Below are 26,395 nucleotides of genomic sequence, written 5' to 3'. Positions count from 1 at the left end.
GGATGAACATTGTAAAGACTATACAACCATTGTAAAAGCAGTAAGGATTTCTTAAAAATCATCATGAGCCTATGATAAAATTTCCTGAAATTTTACAAATTTAACTGACATAATGGATGAGAGTACCTACCTATATTCCTGCGGTTGATGATGCCTCAAGCTGCTCCTGCTTCGGTTACCAAAAGACCGAAACCACCCAGCCAAACTAAGCAAAACCTCGCTACTCAGTCCAGTAAGCTTCTCAGTTGAAGCAGACTGTCCCCCTTGCCCAGAAACCTCAAAACAAGCAAGGCTCAATTGTTCCTGATGAAAAACTCTGTGTACAAATTTTCCTCCTGTTTCTCCCCCTTTCAAAATTGTTCTCTGCTCCCTATACGCTGTTTCTTGGCGGTGGTCGCTCCCTCCACCTGCAACCCACCGCTTCTCCTTATCGTGACACCCTTTGCATGTCACGTGATATATATATATTTCTTTTAAAGTTATATTGATTTTTTTGTTTAATATCCTTTTTGTTTGTTTTTAATATAAAGGTTTAGGTTCATATTAAATACTTTATCTTTAGTTTATTTTTATTAATTTATTACTCTAAGATTTATAATTATATAACCATCTTTTAAAATTAGTTTAATTTTTTAACATCTATCTTTTATAATTATTTTTACGTTATACACTTTAAATTTATATCATTGGTATTTGCCCATTAATCATGATGCATTAAGCAATATGGATGTTGATGGGTGAATATAACTTCTATTTGAAGGAGTGTCATGATATTTAATATTTATAGTTAATTTAGTATATAAATACTAGTGCAGTGCATGCGATACATGCATACGTAGATATCATATGCATGCTAATATTCTTTTGTTCTCTATATTATAGATAGGTCATTACATACACCGCCCCTTCAGAAAACTTCGTCCCGAAGTTAGAGTTTTTATCTTATATGAATATTTATGATAGCCATTAGTACATTCTTTTTAGTATTGTGTATTGAGGTTAAATTTTTACTTAATGTGAGGGCACTATAAAATTGGTGTTTTGAATACTTTTAGGTTTATAACTGTAATGATCATGTTTTACTTCATCAGGTTCCCCCGGCTATCACAAAATCAATCTATCCTTCCTAATCTCTTCCGCTCCCATCCTATCCGTCCTCTACTGGAGTATGCCATGGCGTCAGTTATACTGACGTAACCATTCATAAACTCCAAAGATGACAGCGTCGGCTATACCGCGCTGATCCCTAGTAGGCATCCGACAGTGATCATCACACGTCTAGGGGAACGTGACTCGCACAGTCCTCCCATGACTCCAGGGTTCGGAGGATAAATGGTGGGCAACACCTCCACCCCTCTCAGTAGAATCAGGGTTAATACTCTATCATGGAATCTCTTTGAGCCTTAATTGTTCTGAAGTTTCTGTCATCACGTGGTCATTTTGGTAACGGATATTATCTGCAATCATAAACACTTGTCCATGCATTTACAAAATGTGCATTACATATTCAAAAACAAATAGCTTATGTATAATTCATACATGTCAACTACAGTATAACATCTTTGCCATATCCTATTCATGTCATTATCTTTCATATTAAAATGTAATCATTCTTTGATTTTTATCTCATCAATCATATTGATATGCATAAATGAAACAAAATTATAATATCTTAATTCTCATCAGAAGCAAAATTACTCAAATATTTAAACTTTACTTTGATAACTATAATTTAGTAAGATCAATAACATATTCCGTCTTGGTATCCATGTACTAATGGAATTAAACAGATATTATGTCATAAAAATTCATGTTTATATATGATCATTTCAAAATGGTTCTGAGTCTCTGATTTAAAGTAAAGTAAATATATACAAAACATGGTTTAAAGTTCTTCAAAATTGACACAAGTTGGGGTATTTTTGACATATGATCTCTGTATCTTCCCAAGTAGCTGATTCAGGGCTATACTTGTCCCACTGTACCTTAACTTGGTCTACCAGACAATTCCTAAGCTGTCAAACCCTATGTTCTAGTATACGTAATGGTTCGACCGATATGGTTCCTTCGTCCGATATCTGCAGTTCCTTCCATTGAAGATTATGAGATCGGTCAGCTATGTAATGCCTTAATACAAATACATGAAATACATTATGAACTTTATGCAAGTGAGGTGGCAGTGCAAGACGATAGGCGACAGGTCCAACTCTTTCCATGAATTTAAATGCTCCAATAAATCGGGGTGATAACTTTGTCCCTTTTCTGAATCGAATAATACTTTTATTCACTTTGATGCAGATGAAAACCTGTTCCCCTACCTCATACTTTTTATCAGTTTTGTGAGTATCAGCATAACTCTTTTGTCTATCCTATGCTTCCTTTAACTGCTGTCTAATTTGTTTTACCTGCTCCTCCATTTCTTGTATTAATTTTGGCCCTACTATCACTCGATCTTCTAATTTGTCCCAACTTAATGGTGTTCTGCAAGGTTTGCCGTATAATTCTTCAAATGGAGGCATTTCGATTGAACTGTGATAACTGTTATTGTATGCAAATTCGACTAAGGATAAGTACTTTTCCCAGTGTGATTACTGATCCATAACATACATCCTCAACATATCTTCAAGTACTTGATTTACCCTTTCTGTTTGCCCATCAGTTTCAGGATGATAAGCTGTGCTCAAATTTAATTGAGTTCCTAAGGCTGACTGCATGCAAGTCCAGAATCTTGAAGTGAATCATGAATCTCTATCTGATATAATTTTCTTAGGTACTCCATGAAATCTGATAATTTCATTTATGAATACTCGCGCTACGTCAGCACCTTCATAAGTATCTCTTACGGGAATGAAATGGGCACTTTTCATTAATTTATCCACTACTACTAGAATGGCATTGTGTCTTTGAGAAGTAAGAGGTAGCCTAATGATAAAATCCATAGAAATGATCTCCCATTTGGTCATAGGAATGTCGTGAGGTTGTAAGAGACCTGCTGGATGACAATGATCAACTTTTACTTGTTGACATTCTAAACATCTTGCAACGAATTGAATGATATCATGTTTCATGTCCGACCAAAAAAAGAGTTTTTGGTATCAATATACATTTTCTTTACTTTAGGATGTGCACAATATACTGCTCTGTGGGCTTCTTTAAAAATGGTGTCTGGAATATGCCTATTATCAGGAATATACATCCTTCCATGAAATTGTAAGATTCCATCATCTTCTAGTTCATATCCTTCAAATTTAGATTCTTTTGGCTCTCTACTTTCAAGACTAGATCTTACCTTTAAATACCAACTATCTTTTATGAGATGTTCTAGTACTCGTTACCTTAAGTTTACTTTGATAGGTATGAGGGAGAATATCCGGGGTCTTTTGCTTAAAGCATCTGCCACTACATTTTCTTTTCTTTTAATATATGATATTCCAAAGTCCTATTCACTTAGGAATTTACTCCATCGTCTTTATTTAGTATTCAAGTCTCTTTGGGTCGCTTTTAAGTGTAAAACTTTGCCCCACTAGATAGTGTCTCCAAATATTTAAAGCTACTACTACAACGGCTAACTCTAAATCGTGAGTAACATAGAGTTCTTCATGAGGCTTTAACTTTCTGGAGACATATGCTATTACTCCTCTATCCTGCATTAATACTGCACCTAATCCATGTTTAGATGCATCAGTACATACTGTAAAATCTTTGTCCATATCAGGGACTCTTAAGATTGGTGCACTGGTCAGTAGTCTTTTAAGTTTAGAGAATGCTTTATTACATTCCTCAGTCCATTCATACTTAATACCTTTATGCTGAAGGGTTGTAATCGGCTTTGCAATTTTGGAGAATCCTTCCACAAATCTTTGGTAGTAACCGGCTAAACCCATAAAGCTTCGTACTTCATGTGCGTTTTTCGGTATTGGCCATTCCATGATTGCTTTTACCTTTTCAGGGTCTACTGAGATCCCTTCACCTGATATGATATGACCTAAGTAATGAATCTTTTCCTGAAAGAACGAACACTTGGATAGCTTTCCATACAACTGGTGTTTTCTGAGGCAGGATAATAGTATTCGTAAATGGTCTTCATGTTCTTTCTCATTCTTGGAGTAGATGAGTATATCATCTAAAAATACTTGCACAAATTGATCAAGATATTTGCGAAAAACACTGTTCATAAGGTTCATAAATACTGCTGGGGCATTTGTTAATCCAAATGGTACCACAATAAATTCATAATGTCCAAAGTGTGTCCGGAATGCAATCTTAGAAATATCGTTTTCAGAAATCCTTAGCTGATGATAGCCTGATCGAAGATCATTTTTTGAAAAGACAGCAGCTCTTTTCATTTGATCGAAAAGATCATCAATTTGAGGCATAGGATATCGATTCTTTACTGTAGCTCGATTCAAATTTCGATAATCTATGCATAATCTTAAGGATCCATCTTTCTTCTTGACAAAAATTACAGGAGCACCCCAAGGTGATATACTGGGTCGAATATGTCCTATATCCAATAGTTCCTTCAATTGAATTTGTAATTCTTGAAGTTCTGGAGCTATCATTCTATAAGGTGTTTTAGAGATTGGTTGAATACCAGGTTTCAATTCTATTGTGAGATCTAGCTCTCTTTCAGGGGGTAATCTTGGTAGTTCCTTTGGAAATACATCTGGAAATTCGGCTAACACCGGATATTGTTCTAAGGATGGTCATTTTTCTTTACTTACTTCTTGAATTACATATGCCTGACAACCTTTTCTTAAGCAACGCTTCATTTTCATTGCTGATATGTAGTGTAAAGATACTTTTCTCTTGATTCCTTGAATTTGAATCGCTTCTCCTTCATCATTTATACCTAGAATTCTTTTCCCATAATAGTCTACCCAAGCTTGATGAGCTTCTAGCCAATCCATACCTATGACAAGATCATAAGTCCCTAAGGTTGTGACATAAACTTTCAATTTAGTCGAACAGACCCCTAGGTCAATTTTGCATTGATCCACACTTAAGTCTACGGATTGGAGTTCTCCTGAGGCCATTTCTACCTGTTTGAAATCATTTTGTCTGCGAGCTGCCAACCCACATTTGTTTAATGCATATGATGAAATGAAACTATCTGTGGCACTAGTATCAAATAAGATTTTGAGTTTTATACCATTAATAATACCTGAAGATTCCACTACAGTGGATTGATGTGCTGCTTGATTGTTGTTGACTAATGCATGAATTCTATGATTGCCTTGGTTATTTGATATTGGTTCCTTACAGTCCTATGCAATATACTTGATGAAGCTTCTGGACAATCACGTTGAAAATGCGGTCCTCCACATCTCCAACAATTAACCTGTGTTGGTCCTCTTGAATCAGGACGTGAGTTTCTAGATAAAGAGCTTCCTCCTCTCATGTTGTTTCCTCTCGAATTTCTTCCTCTATTAGTAGTTCCACGAGATTTCCATGGACTGGTGTTTGATGATTCAGCAGCTATAGTATTAACTACCATGGGAGCTCTTGTTCTTGGGATAAATCTATTACCATAACGTGGTCTTGAGCTACCTCCCCTGAAGAAATTTCGGGGAATTTTTCCTGAAAACCGTGATTGTAAAGGTTCTGCTGGCCCTACATCCTTTTTGATTCATAGATGTTCTTTTGCATAACAACCACATTATACTGCCTCAGCTACTGAAGATGGTTTCCACATCCTAACCAAGGCCCTGATGCGAGGGTTTAACCCAAATATGAAGCGTTCAGCTTGACGTTCATCAGAATCTAAGTAGTGAATGTATTTCACAAGTTCCATAAACCTTATCTCGTATTCCTCCACTGTTTTATTACCTTGAACTAATGTATGAAAGGCTCCAGCTTCTTGTTTTTGAAAATATGGAGGTAAATACTTAGCACGGAATCTTTCCTCGAACAATTCCCAGGGGACATTATCCGTTGTGAGGTGTAGTTGTTTTTCCAAATTTCCCCACCAAATCAAGGCACTCTCCTTTAATTGAAATACAACAATTTTTGTTTTTGCAGAAGAAGAGTATTCTTTTAATTTAAACATCTATTCATTCCTTCTAACCATGCCTCAGCATGTTCTCCAACTCGACCTCCTAAAAATTCTGGGAGTTTAATTTTCTGAAGCTCCCTAGAAATATCCTCCTTTGATCTTTTATACTCAAAATTCTTTGGTTCCGCTGAATTGGTTGCTAAGGGTTGAAGTTCTTCTTTGGCCTTAGCCATAATTGACCCTTTTAATGTTTCCAATAAGGCGTCCAATGAGTTCATTATCACAGTCAACTCTGGTGCTAAAGCGATTAGTGTTGATGATGGTCTCGATGGAGGCGATGATGATGGTGGTGGCGATGGAGATGGTGATGACGACGGTGGTGGCATTAATGACGATGATGCTGCCCGATCACGTCGTTGTCGCTCATATGTCTTTACCATCATAATGTTGCCTGTATACATAACAAAATTTGTAAAAAATTTGAGGTATACATTCGGATTTAACATATAGTTTTGCAATTTCACATTTACAAACAGGTATAATTTTTTTGCTATTTTTACCTGCTAGGCAGGTCTTATTGGTACCGAGGTCAAGGAGGGTGGTCTCGCAACCTCCTTGTCCTAATGCAGGGAATCCTATCTTAATGCGTAACAATACTTTTCTAATGCATGAGTCTTTATAAATCCTCTTTTAACATTGTAACATAGCCTAACTATGTAATATAATCATTTTATTATTAGTGGACTAATTTTAATCTATTTTCTTTTAAATGTAATATTTATAGTAAACGATATAGATAATATCATTACTTTACATTACTGATTAATTTAAACAGTTTTTTTTTTTATGACGAAAATCACATTAATATATATAACCGAATTTAAATTATGAAAATAACATATAATAATTTAATGTGACGGCAATGACACAATAATTCTAAGTACATATATAAAATCAAATCAAAATTAATAATATTAACTAAATAATTAAAAACTTCAATCATTTTAAAACCAAATAAAGCCCTTAAAATATATGACTTAAAATTATCAAAACCATTTTGTTAAGTACTCACTATCATTTTAAAGTCAAAACACTTCACATTCTCAAAACTACACTTTGATACAAAATAATAAAAATCTTGCTGATTTGGTTTTAACTCTAAAATCACTGTATTAAATAATATTTTCAATATTATATTTATATATATATATATATATAATTTAAATTAAAGTCAAAATATAAATTTTAAAAATTAAATAAATGATACTATTAAAACATTAATTTTAATTAAAATAAAACTAAATAAATGAAAATCCATACAGCACCTGTCTCAAATATTTAACATCCACTATTCTTCCGTTGTCTTCGTGATCATGCTTATAAACCGCACCACTAAATGGAGCCCACATGCACCTCCGACAAGTCCGGCTGTCGTCTGTCTATTACCTCCCCTGTTGTTCATTATAATACTACCATTTATGTAGGAAAGAGTTAATCCTTAAAGTTACATTAATATGCTAAAATGTTTATGGATCCAAAGGTTCATCATTGAAGTTAATTTGGAGTTGTCCTTAAACGGTATTTATATTTGTAGACATTAAAAACAGTGACCCGATCTCTTATTATAAAACATTCATTGATTCATTTATACAATGGCTTTATATTATGTATTATAGTCTTTAACGTAAGAGCCCACGGAGTATGCATACCCTTACGCGTCGATAAGCTATAAAACTCACGCCATATCCTAGCACGCAGTTGATTAACTGGGCGGGTGTCGGATATAACCCTGGCCTCGTGTTTACCTCTAAGCTTTAAAGTCCAATTAATTTCTGATTTTTAGCGCATTTCAGTTAGCGCGTTTCAGTTATATCATGACTCCTGGTATTGGGGCCACGTTCCTGCTGGGGAGCTTATCATGGAGGGCATTTGGGAACAAAGGGTTTTTCGATGTCATTACTTATTATCTTATTGGTACAAGAGCTCTTCATAGGACGACGAAGGAAGCTAGAGGTGTATCTACGTTCATTAATCTGGATTGATTTGGAATTAAAAAGCGTACAACTCTGGTTGCCTAAAGTTTGCAGACGCTAGTTTTCTGCAAAACGTTGGAATCAATCGATCCGACAAGCGATTAATTAAGAAAGATCAATATTCGACGCAAGTATTGATCTTATTGGCAATGACTTCTTCTTCAATGGAAACACAAGCATTTCCACCGGTGAGCATTTTATTTTCATGTATAATCGATGGGTTATCAGTAGCATTAATCTTCGCTTTCTATCTCAGAAGAAAAAGCAATGAAGTGAAGGCGGCGGTGGCCCAATTGCCTCCAGAGAACACCAATAGTGACAAAGTTTCCAGGCCTTCAACCCACGCCAGGAACAAATCTCATTCTCACTCCAAGCCTCATGCTTCTGCTGCTGACAAGGGGCGACGTCATCACCCCTTGAATCTGAACACGCTGAAGGGTCATGGTGATGGCTCTGTTTCACATCAGATGGCTGAATAGCTACAAAACTGAAGCTAAAACAGAAAGAGGCTAAAGGAGTTGCAGAGAAAAGGAAAGGAAGATGAGGGCCAAGCAGTGTTTTTAGTTCTGGAGCTGCTAGATGCTTATGTGCTTTAGGCTCCATTTTTGGGTTAGGTGGGATAACATTCAGAAATCTTTGGCAGCTGGGATTTGTTGCAAGTTTTTGCACAAAGCTTAGTGATACAATTTCCAGTGATATTGAGAAGGCCTATGGTAAAACAATGACAGGGAGGTTGCTGAGCAACTAATAAAAGCTATGAAAGTTCATCTAGATGAAGTCCTAAACAGACAATGAGTGCTATAAAATTTATTACTGGGTGCATGATTTAAATGGCTTTAGCACAACCTTATTTCAATAAATTTAAATCCTTAACAAACTTAACAGGTCCAAGAGTTTGAACCTCCCCTGATACCAAATGTAAAGACTGTACAACCATTGTAAAAGCAGTAAAGGGTTTCTTAAAAATCATCATGAGCCTGTGATAAAATTTCCTGAAATTTTACAAATTTAACTGACAGAATTGATGAGAGTACCTACCTGTATTCCTGTGGTTGATGATGCCTCAAGCTGCTCCTGCTTCGGTTACCAAAAGACCGAAACCACCTAGCCAAATTGAGCAGAACCTCGCTACTCAGTCCAATAAGCTTCTCAGTTGAAGCAGACTGTTCCCTCATGCCTAGAAACCTCAGAACAAGCAAGGCTCAATTGTTCTTGATGATAAACTCTGTGTACAAATTTTCCTCCTGTTTCTCCCCCTTTCAAAATTGTTCTCTGCTCCCTATATGCTGTTTCTTGGCGGTGGTCGCTCCCTCCACCTGCAACCCACCGCTTCTCCTTATGGTGACACCCTTCCCATGTCACGTGATATATATATTTCTTTTAAAGGTATATTGATTTTTGGTTTAATATCCTTTTTGTTTGTTTTTAATATAAAGGTTTAGGTTCATATTAAATACTTTATCTTTAATTTATTTTTATTAATTTATTAATATTCTAAGATATATAATTATATAACCATCTTTTAAGATTAGCTTAATTTTTTAACATCTATCTTTTATAATTATTTTTACGTTATACATTTTAAATTTATATCATTGGTATTTGCCCATTAATCATGACGCATTAAGCAATATGGATGTTGATGGGTGAATATAACTTCTATTTGAAGGAGTGTCATGATATTTAATATTTATAGTTAATTTAGTATATAAATATTAGTGCGGTGCATGTGATAGATGTATACGTAGCTATCATATGCATGCAACGTATGCATGCTAATATTCGTGTATTCTCTATATTATAGATAGGTCGTTACAAACATCCTGTATGCCTTCAAGGTTTCATTGTACCCAACAAAGTAACCTCGCTCTATAGTCTGATCTAGCTTCGAACATGTTTCCCCTAGAATGTAATAGTACGCTAAGTAGCCAAATATCCTAAAATGAATGACATTTGACTTCTTCCTGGTAAATGCCTCCTCGAGTGTCATCTTTCCAAGTGCTCTTTGTGGGACCCTGTTCTGAATATAAACCGTCGTATTGCATGCCTCATCCCATAGATAATGTGGGAAATCCTAGTCATACAACATTGCTCTTGTTGCCTCCAAAATAGACTAGTTCTTCCTCTCAACAACCCCAATTTGCTATGGGTTGTAAGGAACTGTAACGAATATAAATTATATAAAATATAAATGAATATATAGTAAACATAATTATAGTTAATTAATTGATTAGTTAATGAAGAGGCATGTTCTAAGGCACATGACCAGTTTGTTGAATTTTCTAAGTCTATCCATTAGAAAATTAATTTGTATTCTACTAGTTTATTTCTTCTACTTGTTTAAATCCGAACAAGTTATTTAATACATTTAAATACCGAAATAAACACAATACAGTCACAACATCTACAAATCATCAACTGAATGAAAACAAGCATACAAGTGACACTGTTATTTTTGGACAATGTCCCCGAAAAATCCCATGCGGGAAAACCAGTGCAGCTATTCAAAGGGTTATATTATTATGCAGTCTATCTGAGTACAACTGGGTGCCTAACCGGCTCACCCGACAGAGAAAAAATACACGGCAACAATACCTCTATATTCGAAACAAGTATTCAGAAAACCTGTCCCACGAAACCCTCTCCGACACAACTGAAGCTTAGAGCTGGCCCTTCTGGCCTCTGCGTCAGCCTTCTGCTGACCTGCGTAAATCCCAGGATCCCCGCGTCAGCCTTCTGCTGACCCGCGTAAATCCAGGACCCCTGGTGTCAGCCCTCTGAGGCACTGCGCAACCTTTGGGACCCTTTGCATCACTCCAGCGGCCTCTGCGCTGTCTTTGTTGGGCTCTATGTAGCCTGCACTGGCTGCTGCTCTCGCTCTCTCTGCTTCTACGCTGGTCTCTCAGTATTGTCTCTGCCTCTCTGTCTCGTACTCACTACCCCTCGCTGTTGATCACTGATTCAACTTTTCTTAGCAACCCCGCTTTAGCAAAATGAATGACTGATCACTCGTGTATTCTTCAACTGACCCTCAAGCCTCCTCTTATACTTTTCCTATTGGTCCTTCAACGGCCAAGATTAAATCTCTGATCAACGGCTAAGATTAGATTTGCCTTGATCCAAGACTTTTGGAACTTTCTGACCCAATTTTATATTAATACCCATTAATATTTTATTTTTTCTAAGTTTAGACTTAGGAACTCCATTAAAAATATTAATTATTTTAATATCTCCCAAACCAGGTACAATCTATCCAAACCATTTCTGGGTCTTGGAGATCTCATGTGTTTTAGCCTCTCCACCAATTTTCATGGCTAGAGCACATTCGATGCTACCCCAAATCAACACTCCGTCTTAACGAGCACTGTGCTCTAATAATACTCCTCACTGAGCATCACCCTGATTATCCGACATCGGTCCCTGTGCTGATGCTAGGCCTCCCCTCCCAACATCCTCTGCATTGCTGCACCCTGTACTGCTGCCCATGGCTCTTCCACTGCGACTGCTGCATCCGTACGACAACTCCCTCCGCATCCGTGCTGCTACTGGTCCATCCTCCCAACATTGCATTTGTACTGCATCCCCTCTCATCATGCTACATCGTGCTACTGCATTGCAGCTCAGTTACTGAGAAGTAAGTAATTGATCCACCCAACTTCTGACATCCCTGTCAGGCTAGAAGCACTCCCGATTCTGAAGCTCCCTCTGTCACTATTAAGTGCTCCCTCTACTGACCTCTGCGCTGCTGCAACAATTCCCTGCATCTCGCACTGTTGCACACCTCTCTGTGCCATTTTGCACTGGTGCAACACTCCCGTGCTTCTTGCACTGTTGCAGCCTGCTAGCCTCGCGCTGTCTGAGGACCCCTGCATTGTAGCACTCTCTGCCACTTTATCTGCATCCATCTCTACCTACATCCGCCAATTCTGCTACTCCTCCTTGGAGCTCCCGTAGCAAGGTATAATCCAAGAGGATGGGTACCTCAAAGATCCTGCCCCTCATCCCTTATAGTCCTTCTGACTACAGCTCGATGTCTCCCCACTTCTTCTCAAGTGGCACATGAGCACTCATGGCACAATCGTCATCCTCCTCAACTTCTTTCTCCGCCCTCACTGGCATTGCCTTTGAATCAGAAGCCTCTCCCTTGCTCTTCTTCCTCGGACACTGGTTCGCATAGTGACCCAGTTCCCCACAATGGAAGCACTTGACCTTGGAGAGGTCCTTCTTCTTCCTCTTCTCCTGCTTTCCCGCAGATGCTAGAGCCGCATCCTCTTCCTCTTCCTTCTTGATCCTGACCCCTTTGCCGCTACTTCCCGCCTTGGTCAGCCGTCTGATCTCTTCTTGATGACGAGCCACCCACAGCTCTTCCCAATCCAGAAGACTCATCCTACTCAGTATGCTCTGGACAAATGTCTCCCAATCCTCAGAGATTGCGTTCAGTGCAGTCCTTACCATCAACTCCTGATCCGCCATGGCCCCTATGGAAGTTAACTTGTCACAGATCTCCTTCAACCGACCGAGGAAGACATCAATCTGCTCTCCCTTCTGCATCTGGTATGACCTTAGCTGATTCTCTAGGAGCATCTTCTTCTGCACTGAAGTATGATGGTACAATGTCTTCAAAGTGTCCCACATCTCCTTTGTCATTTCTTTCTTGGCAATATGTGGTACCACATGATCATTGACCCCATCAAGGATGATGCACTTTGCCTTAGCCATTTCCTCCTCGTACCTTTCATTAGCTACCGGGTCAGCTGGGATAGCCATCACTCTCAAGGTGAATCCCTTGATACGATGTCTGTCTAGAATGGACAAGATCCTGGCCTTCCAGACCACAAAGTTGGACGCTCCATCCAGCTTGTCCTGATCTCTCAGCCCATTCACGGCCATCTCGCTGCTCTTTTGTCGACTCCTTCGAGTCTCTTTACTTCCCGCCTGGAAGTTCTCGTTCCAACTCCTGCTGAGTCTCTCTACTTCCCGCGTGGAATTTCTCGGTTCAACTCCTGTTGAGTCTCTCTACTTCCCGTCTGGAAGTTCTCTTCTGGACTTCGTCTGAGTCCCGATTTCTCTCTTGGAAATCCTTCTGCCCACTGTCAAGTTGCTCCTCTCCGATCATTTGTGCAACTGCAACACTGATCCAAATTCCTTGGCTAGAAATCTGCCTCGACAGCAACTCCCTCTACCTTGGTCTCGCTATTGATTTGGGGTAGCATCGGATGTGCTCTAGCCATGAAAATTGCTGGAGAGGCTAAGGCACATGAGGTCTCCAATACCCATAAAGGGTTTGGGCAGATTCTAAACAATTTTGGAGATATTAAAATAATTAATATTTTAATGGAGTCCCTAAGTCTAAACTTAGGGAAAATAAAATATCAATGTGAATTAATATAAAACTGTGTTAGAATGGTCTAAAAGTCATAGATCAAGCAAGATCTAATCTTAGCCGTTGATTAGGGACTTAATCTCGATCGTCGATTTGTCAATGAGAAAAGTATAAGAGGGGGCTTGAGGGTCATTAGGAGAATACACCAAGAGATCAAGATTTCAACTTTCTGGGGCTGGATTTGCTGAGAAAGTTGAGAAAGTGATCAGAGTTGCAGCTAAGGGGCAGTGTATACAGAAGCAGAGAGGCAGAGATAGCACTGGGAGAAACAGTGCAGTAGCCGGAGAGAGGGACGCAGAATCAACCAAGGGTTCACGTAGAGCCAACCAGGGCTCACGCAGAGGCAGCTAGGAGCTGCACAGTGCCTCAGAGGGCCAGCGTGGGTGACACAGAGGGCTAAAGGACTGATGCAGTGCCTCCAGAGGCTGACGCAAGCCAAGCCAGGGTGACGCTGGGCTAACGCAGGGCCAGAGAGAGGCTGACGTAGGCCAAGCCAGGGTGACGCTGGGCTAATGTTGGGCCAGAGAGGCTGATGCAGTCCCTAGAGGCTGATGCTGGGGTTTCGTGGGGCAGATTGGAGCTGTGGAGTTGCTGGAGTGTTTACCTGGGGTTTTAGCAGGAATATCTGCTTCCGAGTAGAGAGGTACTACTGCTGAGAGTTTTCTCTGTTGGGTATGCCGGATTTGGCACCCAGATTGTATTCTGAAACTGCTTAATAAATCAAACCCTCAGATAGCTGCACTGGTTTTCCCGCATTGGGTTTTTCTGGGGACATTAGTCCAAAAACAACGGTGTCACTTGTGTGCTTGTTTCTATTTTCTTCAGTTGATGATCTGTAATGTGTTGAGCATGTACTTGTATTTATTTCCAATATTTACATGGTAAATAACTTGTTAATTAACAGAACAAGTAGGTAGGAATAAATTAGTAAAGTGCATGAAGGGTTTCTAATGTGCCAGACTTAGAAATTCCAACATGGTATCAGAGGCAGGTTGCAGATCACAGGAGAACGAGGACATCAACCGAACAGAGCAGCAGCAGTAGAAAACAGTTGTCCCGGGTGACAAAAGTTGTTCCTAACAGAGTAGCAGCAAGGAAAGGGGTGACGCAATGCCTGCATCATTAAGATTGAGCCAGGAAGAGGCAACGCAGAGGCTGAGGGAGGCAAAGGCAAGCTCACACAGAGGCCAGGAGGGCTGACACAATTGGCTAAGGAAGCTAATTTGCTGGTGTCGGGATTGCGCAGAGCCTAGGAGTTCTAACCTTCAGTTTGTTGGGGTTTAGGAGGCTGTGGGTAAGTTGCAGAGTGGAGCTGGTGGGGTATTGTAGTTAGAACAGTACCTAACAGGGAAAGGCCAAGGAGGAGGGAGTTGCTGCCGAGGTGGATTTCTAGTCAAGGAATCCGAACCAGTGTTGATGTTGCACAGACAATCGGAGAGGGGCAACTTGACGTTGGTAGAAGGATTTCCAGGTGGGAAATCGGGATTTAGAGGGAGTTCAGAAGAGAACTTCCAGACGGAAGTAGAGAGACTTAGCAGGAGTCGAACCGAGAACTTCCAGATGGGAAGTGGAGAGACTCAGCAGGAGTCGAACTAAGAACTTCTAGACCGGAAGTAGAGAGACTCAGCGGAGTCGAATCGAGAACTTCCAGACGGGAAGTAGAGAGACTCAGCAGGAGTCGAACCGAGAACTTCCAGACGAGAAGTGGAGAGACTCAGCAGCAGTCGAACCGAGAACTTCCAGACGGGAAGTAGAGAGACTCAGCAGCAGTTGAACCGAGAACTTCGAGACAGGAAGTGGAGAGATTCAGCAAGAGTTGAACCGAGAATTTCCAGGCAGGAAGTAGAGAGACTCAGCAGGAGTCGAACAGAGAAATTCCAGATGGGAAGTGGAGAGACTCAGCAGGAGTCAAACAGAGAACTTCCAGACGGGAAGTAGAGAGACTCAGCAGGAGTTGAACCGAGAACTTCCAGATGGGAAGTGGAGAGACTCAGCAGGAGTCGAACCGAGAACTTCCAGACGGGAAGTAGAGAGACTCAGCAGCAGTTGAACCGAGAACTTCCAGACGGGAAGTGGAGAGATTCAGCAAGAGTTGAACCGAGAATTTCCAGGCAGGAAGTAGAGAGACTCAACAGGAGTCGAACAGAGAAATTCCAGATGGGAAGTGGAGAGACTCAACAGGAGTCAAATAGAGAACTTCCAGGCAGGAAGTAGAGAGACTCGGAGGAGTCAACAAGAAGAGCAGAGAGATGGCCATGAATAGGTTGAGGGATCTGGACAAATTGGATGAGGCATCCAACTTTGTCATCTAGAAGGCCAGGATCCTTTTTGTTCTGTGTGCCATGAGTGCTCATGTTCCACTTTAGAAGAAGTGGGGAGACATCGAGCTGTAGTAAGGAGGACTACAAGCGATGAGGGGCAGGATCCTCGAGGTACCAAGCCTCTTGGATTAGACCTTGCTACGAGAGTCTCGAAGATGAGTAGCAGGACTGGTGGATGTCGGTAGAGACAGATGCAGATGGAGCGACAGAGGGAGCTACAATGTAGGATTCCCAGAACAGCACGAGGCTAGCAGGCTGCAACAGTACGAGTGGCACGTGAGTGCTTCACTAGTGCAGGATGGCACAGAGAGGTGTGCAACGGTGCGAGATGCATGGAGTTGTTGCAATAGTGCAGAGGTCAGAGAGGGAGCACTTGTCAATGACCGAGGGAGCTTCAGCATCGGGAGTGTTTCTAGGCTGACGGAGATGTCAGAGTTGGGAGATCAGTTACTTCTCAGTAACTGAGTTGCAATGCAGCAATTAGCAGTGGCAGTGCTATGGGCAGTACAATGTAGCATGATGAGAGGGGTTGCAGTGCAGATGTAGCAGTGGTAGTGGCAGAGCCATGGGCGGCAACATGGATGCAGAGGGAGTTGTAGTACGGATGCAACAGTTGCAATGGCAGGGCCATGGGTAGCAGTACAGGATGCAGCAATGCAGAGGATGTTGGGCAGCAGGCCTAGCATCAGCATAGGGACCGATGTCGGATGATCAGAGTGATGCTCAGTGAGGAGTATTACTAGAGCACAGTCCTCGCTAAGAGGGAGTGTTGATTTTCGGTAGCATTGGATGTGCTCTAGCCACGAAAATTGGTGGAGAGGCTAAGGAACATGAGATCTCCAATACCCAGAAAGGGTTTGGGTAGATTCTAAACAATTTGGGAGATATTAAAATAATTAATATTTTTAATGGAGTCCCTAAGTCTAAACTCAGGGAAAATAAAATATTAATTTGCATTAATATAAAATTGTGTTAAAATGGTCCAAAAGTCATGGATCAAGCCAGATCTGATCTTAGCTGTTGATTAGGGACTTAATCTCGGTCGTTGATTTGTCAATGAGAAAAGTATAAGAGGGGGCTTGAGGGTCACTTGGAGAATACACCAAGAGATCAAGGTTCGACTTTCTGGGGCTGAGTTTGCTGAGAAAGTTGAGAGAGTGATCAGAGTTGCAGCTGAGGGGCAGTGAATACAGAAGCAGAGAGGTAGAGATAGCACTGGGAGAAACAACGCAGTAGCTGAAGAGAGGGACGCAGAATCAGCCAAGGGTTCATGCAAAGCTAACCAAGGCTCACGCAGAGGCAACGAAGAGCTGCGTAGTGCCTCAGGGAGCCAGCGTGGGTGACGCAGAGGGCCAGAGGACTGACGTAGTGCCTCCAGAGGTTGACGCAGGCCAAGCCAGGGTGACGCTGGGCTAACGTTGGGCCAGAGAGAGGCTGACGCAGTCCCTAGAGGTTGACGCTAGGGTTTCGTGGGGCAGATTGGAGCTGTGGAGCTTCTGGAGTGTTTATTCGGGGTTTCAGCCAGAATATCTACTTCTGAGTAGAGAGGTACTACTGCCGAGAGTTTTCTTTGTTGGGTATGCCGGATTTGGCACCCAGATTGTATTCTGAAACTGCTTAATAAATCAAACCCTCAGATTGCTGCACCGATTTCCCGCATTGGTTTTTTCCGGGGACATTAGTCCAAAAACAATGGTGTCACTTGTGTGCTTGTTTCTATTTCCTTCAGTTGATGATCTGTAATGTGTTGAGCATGTACTTGTATTTATTTTTAGTATTTACATGGTAAATAACTTCTTAATTTACAAAACAAGTAGGTAGGAATAAATCAGTAAAGTGCATGAAGGGTTTCTAACGTGTCAGACTTAGAATTCCAACACTTTCCCTGTTAGGTACTGTTCTAACCACAGTACCCCACCAAGTTCGCTCTGCAAACTACCCACAGCCTCCTATGCCCCAGCAACTGAAGGATTGACCTTCTTGGCTCTGTGCAATCCCGACACCGGCAAAACAACTCTTCAGCCAACTGTGTCAGCCCACCTGGCCTCTGCGTGGCTCTGCGTGAACCTGTTTCTGCCCTCCTCAGCCTCTGTGCTGCCTCTCTCTGGCCTAGGCTCATGACGTAGTCCCTCTGCGTCAACCATTCCTCTGTCGCTTCTGCAAGGATCAACTACTGTCTCTCGGGACAGCTGATTCTGCTGCAAACGCTCTGCTCAGCTGATGCCTTTAGTTTTTCTGTGATTTGGAACCACACTCTGTTACCATGTTGAATTTTCTAAGTCTATCCGTTAGAAAATTAATCTGTATTCTGTTGGTTTATTTCTTCTACTTGTTTAAATTCGAACAAGTTATTTAATACATTTAAATACCGAAATAGACACAATACAGTCACATCTACAAATCATCAACTGAATGAAAACAAGCACACAAGTGACACCATTATTTTTGGACAAATGTCCCCGGAAAAACCCAATGCGGGAAAACTGGTGCAGCTATTCAGAGGGTTATGTTATTATGCAGTCTATCTAAGTACAACTAGGTGCCTAACCGGCTCACCCGACAGAGAAAATACATAGCAGTAATACCTCTATATTCAGAAACAAGTATTCAAAAAACCTGTCCCACGAAACCCTCTCTGACACAACTGAAGCTCAGCGCTGGCCCTTCTGGCCTCTGCGTCAGCCTTCTGCTGACCTGCGTCAACCCCAGGACCCTCTGCGTCAGCCCTCTGAGGCACTGCGCAGCCTCTGGGACCCTCTACGTCAATCCAACAGCCTCTGCGTGGATGACGCAGTCCATCTGGCCTTTGCGTTGTCTCTATTGGGCTCTGTGTAACCTGGACTGGCTGCTGCTCTCGCTCTCTCTACTTATGTGCTGGTCTCTCAGTATTATCTCTACCTCTCTGTCTCCTACTCATTGCCCCTTGCTGCTGATCATTGATTCAACTTTGCTTAGCAACCCCGCTCTAGCAAAATGAATGACTGATCACTCTGGTGTATTCTCCAACTGACCCTCAAGCCTCCTCTTATACTTTTCATGTTGGTCCTTCAATGGATGAGATTAAATATCTAATCAACGACTAAGATTAGATTTGGCTTGATCCATGACATTTGGAACCTTCTAACCTAGTTTATATTAATACCTATTCATATTTTATTTTTCCTAAAGTTTAGACTTAGGAACTCCATTAAAAATATTAATTATTTTAATATCTCCCAAACCGAGTACAATCTGCCCAAACCATTTCTGGGTCTTGGTGATCTCATGTGCTTTAGCCTCTCCACCAATTTTCATGACTAGAGCACATCCGATGCTACCCCAAATCAACACAGTCATTGAAGGGGCAGCGACCTACGTATATAAGCATGCCCTCATTGTAACATTCAACACTATTGTACTATTCATCTTATTAATAAAAATATTACTACAATACATTGTGTATTTACAATTAAAGCACAACAACTCTAAGTTTTGTTGCTACAGTGGTATTGGAGCCATTTGAACCATTAGATGTTATCCGCTGCACAATCAACCATTAAGCTTAGATCCTGAAATCATGGGAATTTTGCCTAATTTTGGTGATATTAAGTGAATTAAGTTCCATTCAGCAGTCAACAACAAACATTGTTAGAGGAGGGCGCAGTTTACCCAAGACCATTTCCACCACTTGGGTCTGTGATATATTTCTGGGTTTTGTTGGAGCTAGTGTGGAGAGCCTACATTTAATTTTACCGAATTTTTGGAGTAGATTTGAGGGCTGAAATCTCAGTTCACCTACAGCAGTAGTGGCAATAATTTACTGGGTCAGCGTTGAGGTTTTTTGTGGATTCATTTTAGTACTTGGGCATCACAATTCCAACGTGGGTTTTGCGTAGCTTGTTGTAGCAAGCCCAAGTTCCTATTTCCATACTCATTGTACTACATTATGCTCAAAATAAATAAAATGGCTCAGAGATTTGGTGCATTTCCTCTTGTGTTTTGATTTCCTATGTATGTATTGAATTTCCTAGTTGTTGCTATAGTACATGTTTTTGTTATTCACTTAATATTTCCATTAGGAATATTATAGTGGTGTCAGAGCCATGATCTTGGCTAGCTGTGGGCCTTAAGCCAAGTGATGACAAAACCAGAATAAAAAGTTAAGAAACCATGGGATCCAAAGAAAGGTTAAAATCAAACAACATGGCAGGAATCTTGAATGAGATGATTAGGATGCAACAAATGATCATTGAAGTGGGGCAGAAGTTGAATCATACCACAATTGGGAATCAGGACCATTCTCAATTATACAACAAATCCACCATGCCCAAAGTTATGGATAATGCATCAAGATGGCAAGACATGATTGCAACTAATGTGGAGTTATTGGCAGCAAGTTGGAGGGCATACCAATAATTGGGACATGACATTCCAATGTCCCTCTCTTTTTGGCAGTTATGTGAACTAAGAGACATGCATACATCAATGGGAATCCAGTGGAATTATGCAGGGATGATGAGGAGGATCGAAGTAGAAGATGAAAAAGTAGTGAAGGGGCCATGGTTGGCAAGGGGAGAGTAGAGCACACACCCATAGGGCCATCCATTGACGAGGTGCCAAGAGACATAGAGGTGTCCACCATTGAGGAGGTGCCATTCGTTGTTGAGGTATCCATTGATGAGGTGTTCGGGGTTGTGTCTAAGTTTTTAGGTGATAGCAATGCACATTAGATTGGTGAGGTGCCTAGAGACATATCCAACTTTGGTGAGGAGCTGATAGTTACAGAGGCATCTAGATCTGTGAAAAAGTTTCTAGACAGTAGCTACCTATCGTTGATTGTTGAGGATGTTATGCATGATGAGCTATCTGTGGAGGGGCAATTAGTGGCTCATGTTGAGCCCATGGTGGAGGAGGATGAGCAACCATCCTTGGAGTCAACCATCAATGAGGAGCAGTTAGGTTCATTGGAAGCTAGTCATGCTTTTAGACAACAGTCCCCTTCAGGCATACATCAATGGGGCTTGCAACATTATTGGGCCGCCTCCTCGTGTTGGTGAGAGAGAGTTCGCGTTACCTAGGCAGATTACATGGTTTGGCCAGACTAGTGAGATGAGGCGACACGAGTTGCGCAGGGTGCAACATTTGCAGGATGGAGGACTTGTTCCGTGTATGGTTGTTCGTGCATTTGATCCCTCTCTCGAGGTTGGATGGCGAGAGATATTGAGTTGGTATCTGGTGGAGTTGGCTAGGAGGTTAGATGCATCCATGGCCACAGATCAATAGAGGCTATGGATTACCAGAGGGGCTCGAGGGCCAGACTGTTGTTGGGATCCAGGTGGGATTCTCCATCACATCGTGGAGTCGGTAGGTGATGGTAGTAGCTGCATGATGGACTTGGTGGTTGGGTGCACACACCTTTTCATATCCCCTTCAGAGTTCTTGACAGCACTAGTGACAAGATGGATTGACAGGGGAGCAGGTAGAGTTCATGAGTTGTCATGGCATGTTGGGCATACATGGGATTGTAGGATGATTAGCCTACTCTAGCAAGAGTTGGTAGGAGGAGGTGGTATTGGTAGGCCACTAAATAGGGTATTGTATGGAGACCATGCTCTCTCACTGGTATATTGCACACGGGAGCTACTGAGGATAGGATCAGTAGTGTCATTCACGTTAGCATGTGAGGAGTTAGGCCACTCAGGTCTATCTAGGGAGATGAGGAGATATAGCTCACATCGTGGAGGGCTTACTAGCAGAGTGGTGGATGCGTTGGCGCATGCGGGATGGCATATGATACAGGGTGGTACGACAGTAGGCAGTGGTACCCAAGGGTGCACAAAGATATGCCGCAGAGTCCAGTGTTATGCAGAGGGATGCGAGCTGATGCATACAGACCCAATTTTAGACCCTAGCATCTAGTGTTGTATAGAGGTATGCACTGACGAGTAGCGGCTTGTAGAGAAGCATGGAGATGCATGGTTGTTTGTTGTAGCATGTTGGTTTGCATTGAGCGACTCACATCGCATCGAGTACAAGCAGGATATGAGATGGTACAACAGTAGCACGGGGTATCCAGTGGTGTACAGGGATAGGCTGTAGGGTACAGTGCCAGGTCGAGGAGTACAAGGATACTCGGTGGGATGCAGGGGCATATGGTGCTGCACAACGAGGTCTTGGAGGGTTGCCTCTAGGGAGACTTATGGACGAAGACACCGAGCATACCTTTGGGTGTAGTTCACCCAGGATCGACGGGGATGCAGATGAGCGATACTCGATGGTATCCATGGGGACTCACACGCTTGTCCCTCTTATACATCACTTATAGGCACAAACAATTTGGTTGTTGTCCTTTGACACTCTGGGCACGAGCAGCGGGGGACAGGGAGCTCACCCGAGATATTGGGATGACACTCAACACACTAGGGGAGAGACTTCTCAGCGGTGGCATTGGGTCGGTGCACGAGTTGACAACCATAGGTTGCTGAATGAGGTGATCATCTGCAGGGGCGACATATCGTACATTAGTGAGCCTACGCCTGGGGAGCTAGTCACGAGGGAGACATGTGTCACTCTTTCCACAGGGCATGTCAAGATCATGCATGAGTAGAGGATACTATGTACAACTAAGGAAACTTTCCAGTATGTGTCCGACCTCTAGACATTGTATTGGCACATTATCGAGAGGGCGGATGGTAGACTCAGTGTTGATGGTTGGCAAGAGCAGGACAGGTCCGCATACACTGAGTCGATTGCGAGTATCAGATACCCATTTATTGGTTGCCTTCAAGGGGTAGTTATTTGGCACGTGTGGCTTCCAGTAGTGATTGGTACCATGCAGTGGTCGACATAGGGCAATTTACATGGATCAAAATAGCTCATGATATATGGGGCCTATATGTTGGTTGCATGCAGGGACTATGGACGAGGAACAAACGGATTCCAGTAGTTGTTAGAGCTATGCCACAGTAGGTCTGGCTAGGGGATCCAGGGATTCATTTGGTTGACAGGCCACTCCATCTCGTGAGGAGCATGGCCATAGTAGAGGATGATCTAGCTCACTTTGGGGTTGACACATGGGGGATCACTGAGGCCTCCATTGTTTGGCGAGGCAGGCTTCTTCAGTTGCAGCTCAAGATCGAGACTAGCGATGGGTGGGTAGATATTGACATCATAGAGACATTTAGGCAGGATGAGCTTGGCCTTCGTCGATATTTCGCCTCCAGGTTTCAGGGGAGGAGGCTGCAGTGTGCACACAATGGGCAGCCTATTCGAGTCAGAGTGGCGCAGCGACAACATGGTGGCGCTTTTCTAAGACGAGCATGGGACCCGAGCATCGCAGTACTAGACAACTCAACAATCTTTAGGGATGAGTTGGCTGTTAGAGGAGGAGATCAATCAGATTTTCCATTTGGCTTCAGTGACTCGTTGATGGTGTGGGGGACTTCTTCAGCATGGTAGGTTGGTCGGCAAGAGGATATCAGGAGGAGCTCATGTGGGAGAGACTTTGTCCCCACAGGGATTGGGTTGTATCTTTAGGAGTTTACTCTTGGTGTGCATGAGGTGGACTACTTGGTAGGGAAACTTCATGGAGAGTTGGACAAAGTCCTACATTATCATGATGATCTACTTAGTATGCAGAGGGCTTCTGGAGCTTATACCTGGTTGGATGGTGAGTGGAGCAAGGGGTGCTTCACATTGATCAGAATGCCTTGGGATCCTGGTATTGAGAGTTCCTTCATGATCAGTCAGTGTAGGGATCGGGGCTGAATCAGTAGCACATTTGGGACCTTGGTATTACTGGTGATGATAGTGGTGATTCGCAGGTGGAGGGGGCGCTTGTTTTGGCATTACTTGAGGACAAGCAATTTCTGGCGGGGAGGATTGTAATACCCCAATTTTGTGAGCATGGGAATTTTGCCTAATTTTGGTGATATTATGTAAAAGCGGCAAATATCATTTTGGAGAAAGGTGGCAAGTATTATTTTATTGGAGATTGGTGGAAAATTATTATTTTATTAAAATGGAGGCAAAAGTCACTTAGTGTAAAATGGCCCCCACCAATAAAATAATAGTTATAAAAAAGGTCTAGAAGCATGGGGAGAAATTATAAAAGGAGGATGGACTCATTTGCTAATCATCTTTTGACTATTACATCACCTCTCATCGTCTCTTGGGGTTGTTTAGCACAAGAAGAAAAGTGTTGTTTAGCACCAGAAATTCCACGCAAAATTCCACCCTCATTTCGGAGAACTTCGAGTGTCTCCCTAGTGAGGTAATTTAGGAGTCCAATTCAAGGCTTTCTTTGAGCTTCATTGCAGGAGCTTTCCCAGCTATGTGCATTTCCCGGGCACGGAAGGAGTTTGTGGCACACAATTTGGAGCCACTGTAGTTGGTTGGAGACTCCAGGATTTTGTTGAGACATTCTTCATAGTTAAGGCCAAAGATTTGGAGCATTTTGCAAGGCAGTGAGTGAGGTTAGAATTTGGGACGAATTTCCCCTCTTTTTGATAGTGAGCAAAGCTCACTGGCTCAAGTCTGCATAGGAGTAGGAGGTGGCTTCTTTCCGAGGAAATTTGGGTTCGATAAATCAAACATTTTCCAAAGGGGATCTTTGCAGGACTTTGGGAGGCTTCCAGTGTCATATTTTGGGCATCCTGCAACAGTTCCATTTTGTGGGGCGTTTTCGGGCCAAATTGGGTAATTCACACTTGTTGAGGGTCACAGGGGGTCGGTGGATTCAACCCAAACCCTTTCTGGGTTTTTGCGGGTTTGGTGAGAGGAGGCTAGAATTAATTTTAAAGAATTTTCTGAACACTTATGAGTGCAAAATTCCTAGTTCCATTCAGCAGTCAACAACAAAAATTGTTGGAGGAGGGTGCAGTTTATCCCTGGACCATTTCCACCACTTGGGTCCGTGAGATATTTCTTGGTTTTGTTGGAGCTGGTGTAGAGAGCTTACACTTAATTTTGAAGAATTTTTGGAGTAGATTTGAGAGCTGAAATCTCAGTTCAGCTACAGTGGCAGCGGCAGTAATTTACTGGGTCAGCGCTGAGGTTTTTTGTGGAGTCATTCCAGTACTTGGGCATCACAATTCCAACGTGGATTTCACGTACCTTGCTGTAGCAAGCCTAGGTTCCTATTTCCATACTCATTGTACTCCATTATGCTCAAAATAAATAAAATGGCTGAGAGTTTTGGTGCATTTCCTCTTTTGTTTGATTTCTTGTGTATGTGTTGAATTTCCTAGCTGTTGTTATAATGCATGTTTCTGTTATTCACTTAATATTTCCATTAGGAATATTGCAGCATTCCAAGATCATCCAAGTAGCATGTAACGAGGCTGTCCATGTATGAATCAATATAGCCCAAAAGCACCATGGAGGATGAGACCTAGGCTTTGGGCCACGTGAGCTGCCTCAAAGAATGTGTAAATGCCCAATGATCAGAATGAAGCCAACTGCCCAAGAAGTTTCATGCCACATCATCCAAATCCTCTATCTCAGCAGTATCACTGAATACAAGTAAATGCCCCTGCCATCAAAGCTCAAAATACAAGGGCTAATGAATAAATTCATTAGGGGTGCCACCATCAAAATGAGGGGTAACAGCTAGATGATTTGAAATGTTTGAAGGCAGATTTGCACAGAAACCAAGGCAAAATTATATATAAGTCTAAATTTGCTATGCACTTGATGTTTGTTACCAGTTTTAACTTTTAAGCAATTACAAAGTCTTCGTTTTGACAGAACTGCAAGAGGTTTACACAGATCTGAAGCTGTATTTCTAAGCAAAAATCGAATTTTAGTTTCAAATCACCTAGGGATTCTCCCGTGAGGCTTGCAAGCACTAGCATGGAGTGCAGAGGGAATGTATTGAGGAGACAATGTACCTTCCCTAGCTACCTTTTAACCTGGCAGCTTTAAGCATTTACAAGTATCTCCACTGCAGATATGTGGCGCAGGTGCATAGAACAACTCCAAGTGGAGCTTCAATACTGGAAGTATAAAGATCTTCTTTTGCTGGTAAGTTGACAGCTGTCTCTAGCATACTCCAGGATACCCATGTTTTTTGTCTCCTGCTGGCTACCTATTTGAACTCGATTGCCTAAATTGGAGAAAATTTTGAGGTCCTTTCTTTGAGCCACATATAGAAGGAAAAGAGGACCAATGGTTCATTGGCATGTTTGCATCCTTCCTAAGAATGAGGGTGCATTGGGGTTGATAGATGTCACATTTCAAGGAAGAGTTCTTATGGCCAAATGGGTTGTTAGATGTTTGAATGGTAATGCTCCAAGGCAAGTTCTATTGAGACACATGATCCTATAGGCGCAGTGTAATGTCCAGGTGGCAGACTATTTTGGTCTGTAAGATGCCATTGCTTTTCTGCATATGTTTAAAATCTGAGCTTCCCTTTTTCCAAAAAGTATTTGAGAAGTGTAGTGGGCAGTAGCCAAGCACCTTTGTTGGAACTTCTCCAGTAGCAGAGTTGGGGGACTTAACGCAAACATGGCCATTTGGAGCTGGAAACTAGGAAATCAATGTGTAGTTGAAATCCCCAGATTTCCTGCTCTCAGACTTAGCAGAAAGGTAACTTCTTGTGGAAATATTTGCAAGATGTTGACTATAGACCAATGTTACATTTATTGTTATCGGCAGTGTGGAAAAAATCTGCAAAAAATCGGGA

The 26,395-nt window shown here is 41.9% G+C and overlaps 1 protein-coding gene across 4 annotated transcripts in view; it reads right to left on the bottom strand.

Annotated features, from left to right (window-relative positions):
- The window catches only part of LOC149225580 (butanoate--CoA ligase AAE1-like), a 278,498-nt gene that overhangs the window by 18,558 nt on the left and 233,545 nt on the right, over positions 1-26,395 (bottom strand). The gene's annotated exons all lie outside the window — the stretch shown is intronic.

Source organism: Pinus tabuliformis, chromosome J, assembly GCF_031772625.1.
Source record: "Pinus tabuliformis cultivar Carrire ecotype Pingquan chromosome J, CPIR1, whole genome shotgun sequence".
NCBI classification, from domain to species: domain Eukaryota; kingdom Viridiplantae; phylum Streptophyta; class Pinopsida; order Pinales; family Pinaceae; genus Pinus; species Pinus tabuliformis.
The sequence above is the reverse complement of the archived record's forward strand: the minus strand, read 5'-3'. Positions and strand labels throughout refer to the sequence as shown.